Below are 14,769 nucleotides of genomic sequence, written 5' to 3'. Positions count from 1 at the left end.
TGAACGAAATAGTACTTAAAATATGTATAGAATCCACTTATGACTCCTGACACCAATGTAGGTACGGTACGATATACGATATCATTGGCATAACTTGTAAAACGCGTAACTCCCAAACTTTAGTTTTTTAAAATAGTTTTTACGTCAGTAGTTAAATGTAGCGAAGTTTTTTTCTAATAAAATAAATAAATAATGAAACACTTCAGATATACGAGTAAAAGATTTACACACATGTAGATTATTTGAATTCCCAGCAAAAATATTAAAATGTATTTTTTGACCATTTGTGGATTTACGAGTTTTACAAGTTAGGGTGACGATACGTAATTTGATAACCTGTTATTTTTTGTTTACCTATTGCGACCACACTTTTCTCTTAATTAAAGCGGCACTTACTTTGTGAAAAGAACCTTTTCAGTTGTTTCTAAATTTATTGCGTAGGTGTCAATTGTATATTTTATTATATTGCATAATACTTTTAGAAACATATAAATATCAACTTTATACGTCCATTTACTTGAAACTCTTATCTTCGAAAAAATCATAATGTTGATACATTTATCAAAACTGGCGTTCCGGTGGTGTAATGGCTAAGACGTTTGCCTCGTGCACGGAGGGTTCTGGGTTCGACTCCTGGTGAGATCTTAAAAAAAATATTCAGATGTTTTTGAAGCCTGGGTGTTCTGCGCTGTAATTCACCGCTCTACTTGGGCTCCTGGTGAAAACAAATTAAATAAATGCACATTTTAGTTTTCCTTCAAACAGTACAGAGAACATAACCAAACATAAATATTATGTATTATTGGATGGCATTAATTTATAATAAAATATATTTTATGTAGAATTTGAAACCTGCTTAATCTGGTCCTGAGTCATTAAAACAGGCAACAGGCAGGGAAAATATTTCATTGCAACAGGTAGGGAGAAGGGCGTATGTAGGTTTTGATAACTCCTTTGAATGAAATCGAGCCTTGTCTGCAAACATTTGGACATGTTCAAAATATAATTTTATTTTTACTTACAGCTTTTAAGGAGACCTTTACGCTGTGTTTTCTTTTTTAAAATTTAAAATAGAAAATTTAAAATTATATTTTAACACTTCACAAAGTTGTTATTCGCAATATAAGATCAAAATACTTCCTGCGTTTTGCAGATCTCTTGTTAACGTCAAGAAGAGAGAGAAGGGTAACATAGCCAAACCTTAGTTATAATTTACTGTAGTTGGCTTTAGTATTAATTTCTGTATTTATAAATGATTTTTTGTTCAAATAACATGTATGTAAACTAAAACCGTTGATAAATAAATTAGTACAAAATTAAAAAAAAAAAAACTAGTTAGTACTTATTTTCATTTAATCAACATTCTTTATTAGAGTGCGTACGAGCATATCTATTTCAAGGGTAACAGAAAATGATGTAAAAATATAGACTAATCATTTTTTTATTTAAACGCCAGATGGATAGATCTCTTTTCTTTATTCATGTCCCATTTGTGGAGCATTTGGTGGCCTGAACAGCTTCCAGGTTTCTCATTCGACAGGCTCTCCTGAAAATCCCCCGCACAAGTTCCGAGTCCCGTTCAGACATCAACTGCCGACGAAATGTCAGCGGTGAATAGTACTGTGATCAATATCATTTAAATAAAATCATAGAAAAACATAAATACATCTAATTTACAACTTCCGGAACATAAAGATAAGTGGTTTCATTTAAAAGGAACCAAAAAATAGTAAATGAGTCAACCACTTTACTCATAAACGTGTTTCTGGAGAAATTGGCACCAACATGACTAGTGACTACTAGTTTTGCAAGGATTTCTCGGATTATATTACTCATAAAATGAAAGTTTTTATTTGCTAACACCCACATCCTCATCATAAAAGTATAATAAAAAATACTGAATTTCAATTTTACGTCAAAAATTTCCTCACTCAAATGATTTGCAAATTACATATTCTTATATAAATGTGTTACGACATTTTTCATCATTTGACACAGCCAAGATGTGGTTAAACAAAAAACAAATAAAGCACCTTTATTTACTGCATAGAATTATAAATCAAACTGAAGCCGGCAAAACTACTCACAAATGAGTAGTTTTACGTTCTGGTCATTAGTTACTTAGTGGACGTCTTTAGTACGCAACTGCAAATTAAAATTCAACTACGCCGTGTCGTGTCGTTTTTAAGTGTCAAAACTCTGCTGGGATCAAAGGAGAATAGGTTAGGATCACATTTAACGTGTAAGCATAGAATTAAGAATAGTACAGAAGGAGCGTAGAATCATATTTGAATACATCGGACTGTGTCCAATAATTCCCCCACTTAGACATACTTTCGCCGCGTGCATACTTGAAGTCACTGAGTAATATTGCCAGATCGCGAAGAATATAACCATAACACAAATGTAAGGCAAAAAAAACAATTCGTTAATTTTTCTAAAATTTTATTGTGCACGTGGAAATATTGATTGACACAACAGAGTAGATAAGTAAAGGGTCATTTAATAAGAGTAATTGAATGAATGAACTTTGAACTTAAAATATAAAACAAATTTTATTTTACATAAAACAGATATTTTTATATCATGTTAAATAATATTTTATGTTTTAAAGATAATGTCGGCCAAATGTCCGCCACGGTGTTGTTTAATCCGAAGTTCAATTTTCATTATTTCCAAATATTATATGAGCAAAGTAGAGTAATTTTTTTTACTACTCTGGCAACACTAATGAAATTTCCATTTTGTTTCTTCGACAATCTGACAGATGGAAAAATAATTAAATTTTTAAGTAATGCATTTGTGAAAAACACATTCATTTGATAATTACACATGAAATGTGATTGCATCTTGTTTCTTTAAGATCCTAGCAGTATTTATGCACTTTAAAAGAACACAACACTGCATGGTTATATTCGAATCAGGAGTTGCGTACTGAGCGACGTCTACAAAGAAACTAATGGGGCAAAACGTAAACCTACTCATGTATGAGTTGTTGAGTCGCCTTTTGTTTGATGTGCGTATGCGGTTTCTAGACTATTCTTAATTATATGTGTGTAAGTAACGAATTCACAAATAATACTATTTCAGAATTCGATTATTTTACCGTCTGACAGATTGTTAAATAAAACGAGGCGGACATTTTGTTAGTATTGCCAGGGTAGTCGAAATTTTTGTCCGGTTTTTTATTAATAATCCCATGTGCACCTACTTAAAACTACCAATGCTTCTACATTTTTTACAAGCATGAATCCTAAACCTTTGTTGCGGATTGACATGACCCGCGTTTCTGGCGAAGGTCACGGTGTGTTTTTGTTTTGTTTTTTATTTGTAGAATTTTACGTATTTAAATATGGAATTTAAACCGGTTTTGAACGCCCTCACTCGGGTCAAATAACAAAATCATCTGGTGGATTTACACGTGGTTTTAAATACAAGGCAACTAAAAAATCTTACTGAGGCAATAACAAATGTTTTTTTTGTATTTATACAAAAAAATGCGTTCTAAAAACTAGTTCTACTCGTTAGATATTTTGAATAATGTTTAGAGAAGTTCACGTGTTTGTTGACCATAAAATCCATATTTGTAAAGCAAGCCCACGTTGACACATATACTGGTGAAATACTTATATATTTTTTTGATAATTCAAAAAAAAAAAAATTAAAGAAAATAAATTTTATAACTAAACAAGGGAAGGAAATTTTAATACAAGCCCCTTCCCCCTCTGTAGGGGGCTGTCCCCCACCCCAATTTGAATCTACCGATTTATTTTTGTGTATCTACCGATTTTTGCATGATAGAAGTTGGCAACGCTGTCCATACCTGAGTGGCTAGATACATCAGTCGCTCGCAGATTTCCAACCTCAGGAGCTTGGTCTCCCTGAATCAATTTTGATAACAAAATCTTCATAACACGTTGTGAATACCGGTATCTCTCAAACCTGCTGTGCTATTCTGAACCGCTCTCGCGGCCGTAGAAAACGCTTATATCTCGCGTATTTTGTATGTAAATACGCGGTTTAAAAGCTTTGTCAACGGCTTTGAGAGCGTTTGGAATATAACCCCTGATCCGGTTATATTCCGATAGGGAAGTCTAGCGGATATTTTTGGAAACCATATGCTCCATTGGGGAGTGAAAATTTATTGAACTGGATGTTTAAAAAATGTCGTGTTTTAAAAATTTAAAGCGTAAAATTGATTGCTATCATTGTGTATTCACAAATATTGGAATTTCGTATTATTAACACTTTGAGCACCGGCCGAATAAACATAGAATTTACCCTGTGCGTGACCCATTTTGTGAAATTTCATGCATTGTGGAGGGTTTCTTAAAAGTGTCATATTATGAAAATACTAAGTTAAATCAATTAAAACTTCTCATATTTATTTGAAATAATTAAATAAGTTATTTTTGTATGATAGTTTTGCCAACATTAGCCTTTATGGAGAGCCACATTGCGCATTGCAATGTTCGCACATATACAGGGCCTCACTCCTTTTTTGTTCTTTGTATCCCGGAGCCGTGTAAACACGTGATTATAATAACAATGCGTTGTATCTCAGTCCCGTGGTTTCAGCGAAAAAGTACTAAAAAAAGTCACTAGATGTCAATAAAATGCACTTTTTTAGACAGCTGGTAAAACACGTGAAAACACGGGACCGGGACATAACGCGTGGTTTTATAATTACGTGTTTACACGGCTCCGGGGTACAAAGTGTTAAAGTATAATGGATCATCAAAATTCTGATATGCCTAAATTAATTATTTTTATAAATAGTAACGCCTGGGGAATTACGATAATTATAATAAATAAGTTCCTGAACTTTTCGGGATACTGGATTTGGTTAAAATAATTAAAAATTTCTAAAAATAATTTATAAGGCGTATAGTATCTAGTGTTGAATTTAGAATTACATTTCCTAATAAAGTTTCTAATTAAGTATTTTTTGAAGTAATTACCTACCAATAAAACCGAAACTGACATATTGAAATACATTTTTTTAAATGTTTTGAAAGAACTGAAACTTTTGTATCAAATATTAACTAAACATTTCCAGTTTCGTAAGTAAATACAATCGAATTAAGAAGAGTCCAGAAACCGCATACGCGCATCAAACAGAAGGCGACTAAACTACTCATACATGAGTAGGTTTACGTTTTGACCTATTAGTTTCTTTGTAGACGTCGCTCAGTACGCAACTCCCGAATTTCATTAAACTATGGCGTGTTGTGTCGTTTTAAAGTGTATAAATACTGCAGGGATCTTAAAGAAACAGAATGGGATCACATTTCACGTGTAATAAGCAAATGTATATGTAAGTAGCAAATGCATTACTTAAATAATGAATTATTTTTCCATCTGTCAGATTGTCGAAGAAAACAAAATTGACTTTTCGTTAGTGTTGCCAGAGTAGTATTTTTTTTACCCTACTTTGCACATCTAATGAGAGAACTAATGAAAATCGGACCTCGGATTAAACAACGCCGTGGTGGAGATTTGACCGAAATTATCTTTAAAGCATCAAATATTATTTAACACGATATAAAAATATCCGTTTTATGCAAAATAAAATTTGTTATATATTTTGAGATCAAAGTTTTTTAATTAAATTACTCTTATTAAATGACCCTTTACTTATCTACTCTGTTGTGTCAATAGGTGTTTTCGCGTGCATAATAAAATTTTAGAGGAATTGCTTTTTTTATCCTTACATTTGTGTTATGATTATATCCCATCGTGCAACATTACGCGGCGACTTTACGAATGCGCGCGGCGAAAGTAGGACAAAGTGGGGGTATTTTTAGACACAGTTCGATGTATTCAAATATGTTTCCATGCTCCTTCTGGACTATTCATAATTTTATGGTAAATACGTTTTAAAATTCACGTAAATTAAAACCAACCATTGTTTTATTTCTGCAGGTATATTATAAATACATAACTATTCTTACTTTGATGCAAATGATGCGTTGATGCAAATAATAATAATGTTAATTTGATTGCGGGCTAATCCACTAGCAAATTTTGCTGGTGTGCTACTGTGTATATCTAGACACTAAACACCTTTATACTAAACTTGTACATTATGTTTGAGGTGTTAGTTCTTCAGAGACCGTTTCGAAATTTTCTGTTGATTATAAATATTAGGGTCGGAAGTTAGGAATTCCAGTCCAAACGACATTACTGATTTTTTTTTTTAGTTGAGGTTAAATCAGAGATGAACAAGTGCTCCGGTTTTTTTGTTGAGGGCAGTCGTGTGGCTATTTAGAATTTCGATTTCATTAAATAACCACATTTTAGTGTTCACATTATCTGTTAATTTCCGCATTTGATAAAATATGTGATAAAACTAATTTGAAATAGTTTATTTGTTTAAATATTGTTATGTTTCGACTATTTTAGTCATAAACTATTAAATAAATACACACGTGCTTTGTGTTGGAAAAAGGTGAAAAAAAAATGAACAGTTTTTTATTTCGGAGATCACTCAATAATTATTTAACATTTATTTAAATGGCCAATACCAACGGCAGACTAACGAATGTTTTTTTTTATAAATATATTTTTGGACCCCTGTATCTATTAGCCTTACGTGTCATGTACAAGGCTAAGGTATTCGGAAAAAAAAAGTTTTTGTTTGTCTTGGAAATGGGATGTTCGATCACTGATTTTGGTTTATTACCTTTATGAGTCCAATCACCATTGTTGCAAAGTTCAAGAACAATGGCGCGTAATAACTACTTTTGAATACAGTGTGGATATCTGTTAAGGATATTCCATCTTTCCTGCATTCTGCTTCAAGATTATGGCGTTGTAAACTGAAAAACGGGCACTGAAATAACAGATGTTCGATACTCTGTGAAGAAATATCATCGCATGGACAATAGTCATCATTCCTTAATTTAAACCCATATAGGTAACTTCTTATAGCTCCGTGTCCGGTTTTTTTTTTACAAACGAATGGTATATGTATGCTGTGTACATATTATGTTCAATATTGATTAAAATTCTAGATAAAATACACTTGTTTTCTATTGAAGTCGGTACGTTGGATTTGTGTTATCGAACATTTGCAAGCTTTAGTACAACATATTATTAATTTATGAGTACTGATCATTTTATAATAATAAGCATGATGCTATCATCATTAGTGTCTATTCATAATATAAATACGACCGTGCAGAGATAACTAACCATGCTTTATCTCAAATTTAATACGAAATGTATAAAACTGGTTTCTATTCAAAGCTAGTTTAGTACATCAAATAAACCTATAAATATTGTTCATTGCCTCATGTTGTATGCGCAGATAACTAATTTGCATTAGAGTCAAATGCATAAAAGTTAATGCATCAAATATAGAAGAAAACTTCTTAGAAAACTTATAGACCTTTTAAATTTATCTAAAATTGTAAATTCAACATGGGATTGCCTCATCAACTTCAGGGTGCTTGGAAGAATGACTAGACAGGTGCCACCGTTTTGTAGCAACAATTCACAGACAGTGTATACTTGTAATGCCTTATTAAACAGACTTCATGAACTCGGCAATAGTTATTCCCACGTATCTGATAGATTTAGTGCAGGGATTGTTCCTTTAGAACAAACCCTTTGAACTTTTTCAAAGATGGTGAATGGTAATTATAATTATTTATTTATACATTTTATGAAATGTACATACAAGTTTTTGTTCACTTTGCCCAGCTGTATGAAACAGTACTTATGATTTTCTTGTTTTATTACTTTAAAATATTTAATTATTTAATTTGTTTTTTACATTTATTCTTGAATTGTTTAAACTTTCTACTGAATATGTTGTACAATTTTAAGGTTAATTTTTTTTTTAAATCTTGTATAATTTTTAGGTATATTTTTTTTTATAAATCTTGGGTAAAAGGAAATTTACGTTTAAAAAATGTTAGGATTATATTTTTTTGTAAAAGGGGGATTTGCCGTTTATGTTAATAAAATACTTACATGTTCACTACTTGATACAACAGATAAAATTAAATATCTCGGTGTGAACATAGACCAAAACTTAAAATGGCAAGACCATATTTGTGAACTAGTTAAACGAATTAGAAAATGTAGATACATATTTATTAGATTAAGGAATATTTTTAAAATCAAAAATTGTTACAATATGGTGTTGTAGGGTGGGGTGGTTAATACGGTAATATATTAAATCACCTTAAAATAGTATACAGATTAATTATTAAAGTAATTCTAAAGAAACCCTCAACATTCAATACGGAAAGTCTATTTAAAATATTTAAGGTTCATACAGTAGACACTCTTTATAAAATAAATTCTATTATACAAATATATAAATTATTTTTTAAGGGAATATCATTTTTTAAGGCTTTTGTGCGTCTCGAAACCGGTAGACTATAAAAGTCGGTAAGTGGTAATATACTTATATTTACTAACATTAGTTAAAATGTTTGACCACAAAGTAATTGCTTCATAAATCTTATAAAATAAAAATATTGATACCTATATATATTTATATTTGTTGATTAGAAACTTTAACATAAAAGAATATTCAAAGTGATTTAACTCTAGTTTGCTAACCCTGGTATGGCTGCCAATCAAATCTAGATACAATGAATACCATTTCATTGACAGCTGAGGGGATATTTATGAGTTGATTTTTTTAGGGCAAAAACCCAAATTCATATATAATTGAACAAATTATTATAAATACGTAGTTTGAAGAAAATAAACTAACACATACTTGTTATTCGTAAAAATTTGTACCTACGTAAGTTAATTTATAATTAAAATGAGTTTGAAATTTTTCTTTGCTTTTCCAACAACATCATCGGTCTCTTAATTATAATATTAATATAATGCGGATTCAAACGGTTCAACGTAAATTTTTAAAATCATTAGTAAATACTCTAAATAGAAATTGATTAAATACTCTTATAATATAACTATTTTTACTGTCTAGAATACTTTCACATTTTCAGTTAAGACTTCAGAAGAGTTTTAGCTGGTTTAATATTCTTGCACAAAATAATATCTAACCATATAGATGCCCATGACATCCTCAAATTAAGCTTAATTTACCTCACCGTCACTTGCGCACCAATGCTGTCTTTGCAGTGGGAAATTTTAGAACTAACGTCGAATTCTTTTCCCCTCTGCCGAGGATCCTCAGAACAGTAAACAAAATCTCAATAAACAGTACTGTCGATGTGTTTCTACAGCAAAGGCATGCATTCAAGAAGCAAGCGGTGTTATCACTCCTGACTTGATACAACATACTTTCCATGTCTGCCTAGATCATGCCATGGCTATACCCATTGTAAACTTAAATGGATTCTAAGATTGTGTAGGTTGTTAGGTTAGGTGACTGTCAAACCAAATCATCGAAAGGGTCGAGAGTTTCAACTGGGAGTGTATGTTACCGAAAATAGCAGCTTTTAAAAATAACTGGTAGTAGCGGGTGCAACCATTCAACAGTGCGAGGGCTGTCTGGAGATCGGATAGTTACTCAGTGAAAACCAAATGCCACAGTCCTGTATAACGCCTGCATAACACCTATTCTCATCTACGGATGCGAATCGTGGCACCTCGCTAGGGTCCAAAATAGCAAAATTCTGAGTTTTGTGAATAGATGTCTCAGAAGAATCTTGGGTGTGCGGTGGTTTGACTTTGTGAGAAAAGAAGTAGTAAGAGAACGGACGCAGCAAGCTCCGGTGATAACTGTCGTCAAGCGGAGGCGATACGGTTGTATAGGCCATATACTGCGGATGCTTCCTGAGAGCCTTAACCACGCTTGCCTACTTTACAAGGCATTACACATTTTACACACATTTTTTTTTGCACCACTACAGGCCAGGAGGCCCAATTACAGTGGTGAATTACATCACAGAACACCCAGGCTTGAGAAAAATCACATTTATTTTTTTGTGTTCTCTCCGGGAATCGAACCCGGAACCTTCCGTGTGTGGACTGATTAGTTTCTTGACGTCCTGGACGTCCACTGCCGGCAGTTTATGTCCGAACTTCGGGACGAGAACCTGACTTGGGAGGACGCAGAGGAGTTGGCAGCCAATAAAAATGCATGAAGGATCTTTGTGGATACCATATGCCCCAACTAGGGAGCGGACATGGAATGATGATGATGATGATCGTATTATATTACGTCATTAATGCCAATCAACTAGGGCTCTCATAAGCCTGTTGACTGGTTAAAAAAAAACGTTCCTAAATTCCAACATTCTTAAATTCGTTGATCATCATGTGCATAAAATATCTGTAACCACGGGCATGCTACGAATTTAATTTGAGTTAAACTGTTAATATTATTAAGAAGATATCTGTTTTAAAAAGTTGAACCTGTATTTTCCAGGTCATTATATTTTTATATTGTTTAAAATGCAGTAATACCGCTTGTGGTTTTGAGGATGAAAAATATTTATTGTTGTTTTTGTTGCCAATTTGCGTAATTCATTTTGTCTATTCTGATAACATTAACATAGCATTTTCTGATTTATTTATTGGTAATCTGTAGCAATAGGGAAATATCACGCCCTATGAATATCGATACAAATTTATGAAATAGATTGAAAATAGTTAGTTGTATTTTCAAAATCAATATGGATGTTGTGGAGAAATGTTTTCATATATAACTTTAAAAAAGAAAATTAAGAAAATATGTCACTAGAAAAACGCGACATGTTTGGCATTGATAGTTGCGACGTCAAGATTCGTGACGATGCTATAAACATTTGAATAGTTTGGAACAAAGCTAAAACTTAACATAAATCATGACGTATTAGTGGCGTGGCCAAAGCAATGGCCGTTTTTGCGGGAATTCTAGATTACTAATTTAAAAATATTTTTTTTTCTACTAATAAGTATCTAGCTAGATTAACTCAGTCAGTGAACGTTTTGGTTTAAATATTAATGGAAACAAAACTAAACTTATGGTTTTTAGCCGAGAGAGTCATCTAAATGTAAATCTCCAACACAAATGTATCAATATTGAGAGAGTGAAACAGTTTAGGTACTTAGGCAGTATCATCATAGAAAATCTAGACCCCGACATTGAGATAAAATGCAGAATAGAAGCAGCCCGAACAGGATTTAACAAAATGAAAAATCTTCTTTGTGACGATAGTATAAACCTTAAGCTGAGACAACGAATGGTCAAATGTTATGTATGGTCTGTCTAACTGTACGGTGTATAGGCGTGGACTCTAAAAGTTAATATTATAAACCGCCTTGAAGCATTTGAAATGTGGATCCACCGTAGAATGTTAAGAATATCTTGGACCAATATGATAACCAACAATGAAGTATTACGTAGAGCCAATACTAATAGAGAACTATTCACCACTGTTAAGCTCCGTAAGATTTCATATTTTGGCCATGTGTTGAGAGGTGATAAATATGCCATACTTCAGCTTGCCATGAAGGGGAAGATCGAGGGACGTAGAGGGGTCGGAAGAAAACAGCTTTCCTGGCTTTGAAACATCCGAGCATGGACCAGGATTAGAACTGTGGAGGAGCTGTTTCGCACTGCTCAGGATAGGAAAGCTTTCTTCCGAGTGATTGTCAACGTCGGGGGGACCCGACATGACACGTGAAGAAAAAGAATAAGTAGCTATTTTTTAAATTACTTTATAGTATTTCATGGACCTTTTTTACTTCAAAAATCTAAAAAAGAAAAAGTGATATTTTCCTGTTACTAAAGAGGTTTTTCGAACAAATAATGTTAATTATCTAAGGTTACATTTACATTACATCCATAACTCATTTGTATATTAGTTGACATCGTCATTGGTTTTATAAACCAAGTTACATAATGTTTGAAAATAAACACATGATCATAATACCCGCGTGAATGTCAAGGTTTTGGGTAATTTCGCCAACAAAACAGTAAAACCTACTAACTCCTAGTGACAGTTTTATATTATCAAATTCTTGTAAATATGACGTCAATCGTTTATCTAAAGTTAGGGAAAATGTTGGATTTGTTTTTGTTCAAACTTGATACATTGTTTGAAACTATTTATGTAAATATATTCAGCTTTGTAAATTTGACTAGAAAAAAAAAAAACATAACACCGTTACGTAAAAATCATCACTTAACCGGTTGAAAGTACAAAGGCAATTATTGGTTGTTTGTTTCAAATAAAATATGAATAAACGAAGGGTCTTTAATTTGTCGTGGGCGCGTATCTTATGTATTAACTAAGTTCCATATTTCTCAACATTGTTTTGAATAATGTCCAAATGCCTAGATTTCCCTATTTCCTGCTCAAAAATATTTTCTCTCTATCTCTATTGCAAAAAATTAAATCTATCTTTCTCGATGACTACAGGTTTTTTCGGCCTATATTCATAGAATTGGGAATAGTCCAGAAACCGCATACGCGTATCAATCAGAGGGCGAATAAACCGCTCCCTAAGGAGTAATTTTACGTTTTGACCCATTAGTTTCATTGTAGACGTCACTCAGTATTCAACTCCCGATTTGAACTATGCCGCGTTGTGTCGTTTTAAAGTGTAAAAATACTGCTGTTATCTTAAAGAAACAGGATGGGATCACATTTTATTTGTAACTAGTAAATGCATGTGTAAGTAACAAATGCATGTGTACGTAGGAAAATCATTACTTTAAAAAAATATTTTTCCATAAGTCAGATTGTCAAAGAAAACAAAATAAACATTTTGTTTGTGTTGCCAGGGTAGTAATTTTTTTTATGCCAATTTGAGAGAACTAACGAAAATTAGACCTCTCGGATTCAACAACGCCGTGGTGGACATTTGTCTGACATTATCTTTAAAATATCAAATATTATTTAATGTGACATAAAAATATCCGTCATATGTAAAATCAAATTTCTTTAATTTTTTGAGTTCAAAGTTAATATATTAAATTACTCTTACTAAATTAACCTTTACTTTTTTTCTCTGTTGTGTCGATCAATGTTTTCGCCTATACAAAAAGTTTTTAGAGAAATTAACAAATTGCTTTTAAAAATATATAATTATCTTACATTTGTGTGATGATTATATTTTTCGGGATCTGGCAACATTACGCGGCGACTTGTGAGGCAAAGGGGGGGATTTAGACACAGTCCGATGTTTATACAAATATGATTCTATGCTCCTTCTGGACTATTCTCAATCCTATGCTTATACTATAACTACCCTTTCACCTTACATTTTACCCAACTTTACTAAGCGAAATGTTTCGTAGTTTAAATTCCTATTTTCAGTTTACTCTTCCATATATTTACGTCTAATGTATATTAGAAAAAGTATTAATTTATGTAAAATAGTAAAAAATGAATCAGCGATTTTTTTATTCAAGTGTTTTCTCAAATCTCCCGGTATTATATTTTGTTTACACACGAGCCATTTGTGTTCATCCCTTGAAAACAATGCGATTTAAAAATGTATTTTTTACAACTCAATACTGAATTATAACTTAATATTAAATTAGCCTATTGTATTTTGATTAAACTAATGAATATAATTAATGATTTACTTTGTAAGTAAATTCCTTTGAGACAAATATCTAGACGTAAATCTAGACGTAAACAATACAAAGATGCTTGCCTCGCGTACAGAAGTTCCGAGTTCGATTCTTGGAGTGTTCACAATAATTAAACTTGATTTTTATCAATCTTGGATGTTATGTACTGTGAATTCACCGCCTTCGTTTATAAGATAAATAATAAATGCTTTTAAAAAGGTAGGAACGCAAATATTTTTGATGAGTTGTAAGTATTAGAAAATGGGAATTATGTTGGGGTAAAGTGAGGTTCGAATCTCGGACAGCCAATCCGTGAGTAAGCGACACTGGCCACGGGACCGCAACTTGATTTATGATTGTCCGTGTCCGAGCGGACAAATATTACAGTTCATTGTGTGAAATAGAACTAAAAACGAAATACAAATAAATACTGTTATAAAAAAGCTAATCGAATCGTAAAACTTCTCATATAATGTGAAGTAATATATTTTTTGAAGAATTTACCAAATAATGAAAATAATGTGTATCCTAATAAGTTTATATTTTGTTTGTCTGTGCTCTATATTAATTTGTTAAGTATTATAATATATAAAAATGTAATTGCCTAGCTTGGAACGGGGTATGTACCCTTGTTAGCTGGGCAAAGTGAATATGGAATTGTATTTTGATAAAGAGTGTGAATAAATAAATAAAAAAATAAAAAAAATAATAATAATAATAATGAATTAACCATATTACCAATACATCGAGTTCGCCTAAATGTTTGTAGACAAAGACTGGATTGCTCCCTTCAGGTATTTATAAATATAAATCCTAAGCCCTGTCCATATTTCTTTATCTACAATGTTCCATCTCTCTTGAAATATTTCACTAACATTACCACTAATCTAAAGCTATCTTAATGCTATTATTTAACATGATTAGGTAAATAGTTTTATTAGTATAATCACATAAATACATAATTTCATTGCGTATTTTTTTATTCGAATACATTAAATGATAGTTTTATGGATACAAGATTATGTATCAAAATTAAGGAAACGCCAAAAAACCGGATTTATTTGAATAAATGACCTTCTGTAATGTTTCTGAGGTCAACAAAAGAAAATAAGCCACAGTACCTACGCAATATTTGTGCTAAGATTTTTAATATTTCCTTGTTCAATCAAATGATAAATAGGTGCCATAAAAAAAAAAAAAACATGTAATGATGGCATTTAAATTCTACATTGCCTCTATTGAACCTTTGACTTGATCAGACGTGA

Source organism: Micrasema longulum, unplaced genomic scaffold (genome assembly GCF_059751315.1).
Source record: "Micrasema longulum isolate JH-2025_06_02 unplaced genomic scaffold, ASM5975131v1 h1tg000480l, whole genome shotgun sequence".
NCBI classification, from domain to species: Eukaryota; Metazoa; Arthropoda; class Insecta; order Trichoptera; family Brachycentridae; genus Micrasema; species Micrasema longulum.
Note: the sequence above shows the minus strand (reverse complement) of the source record.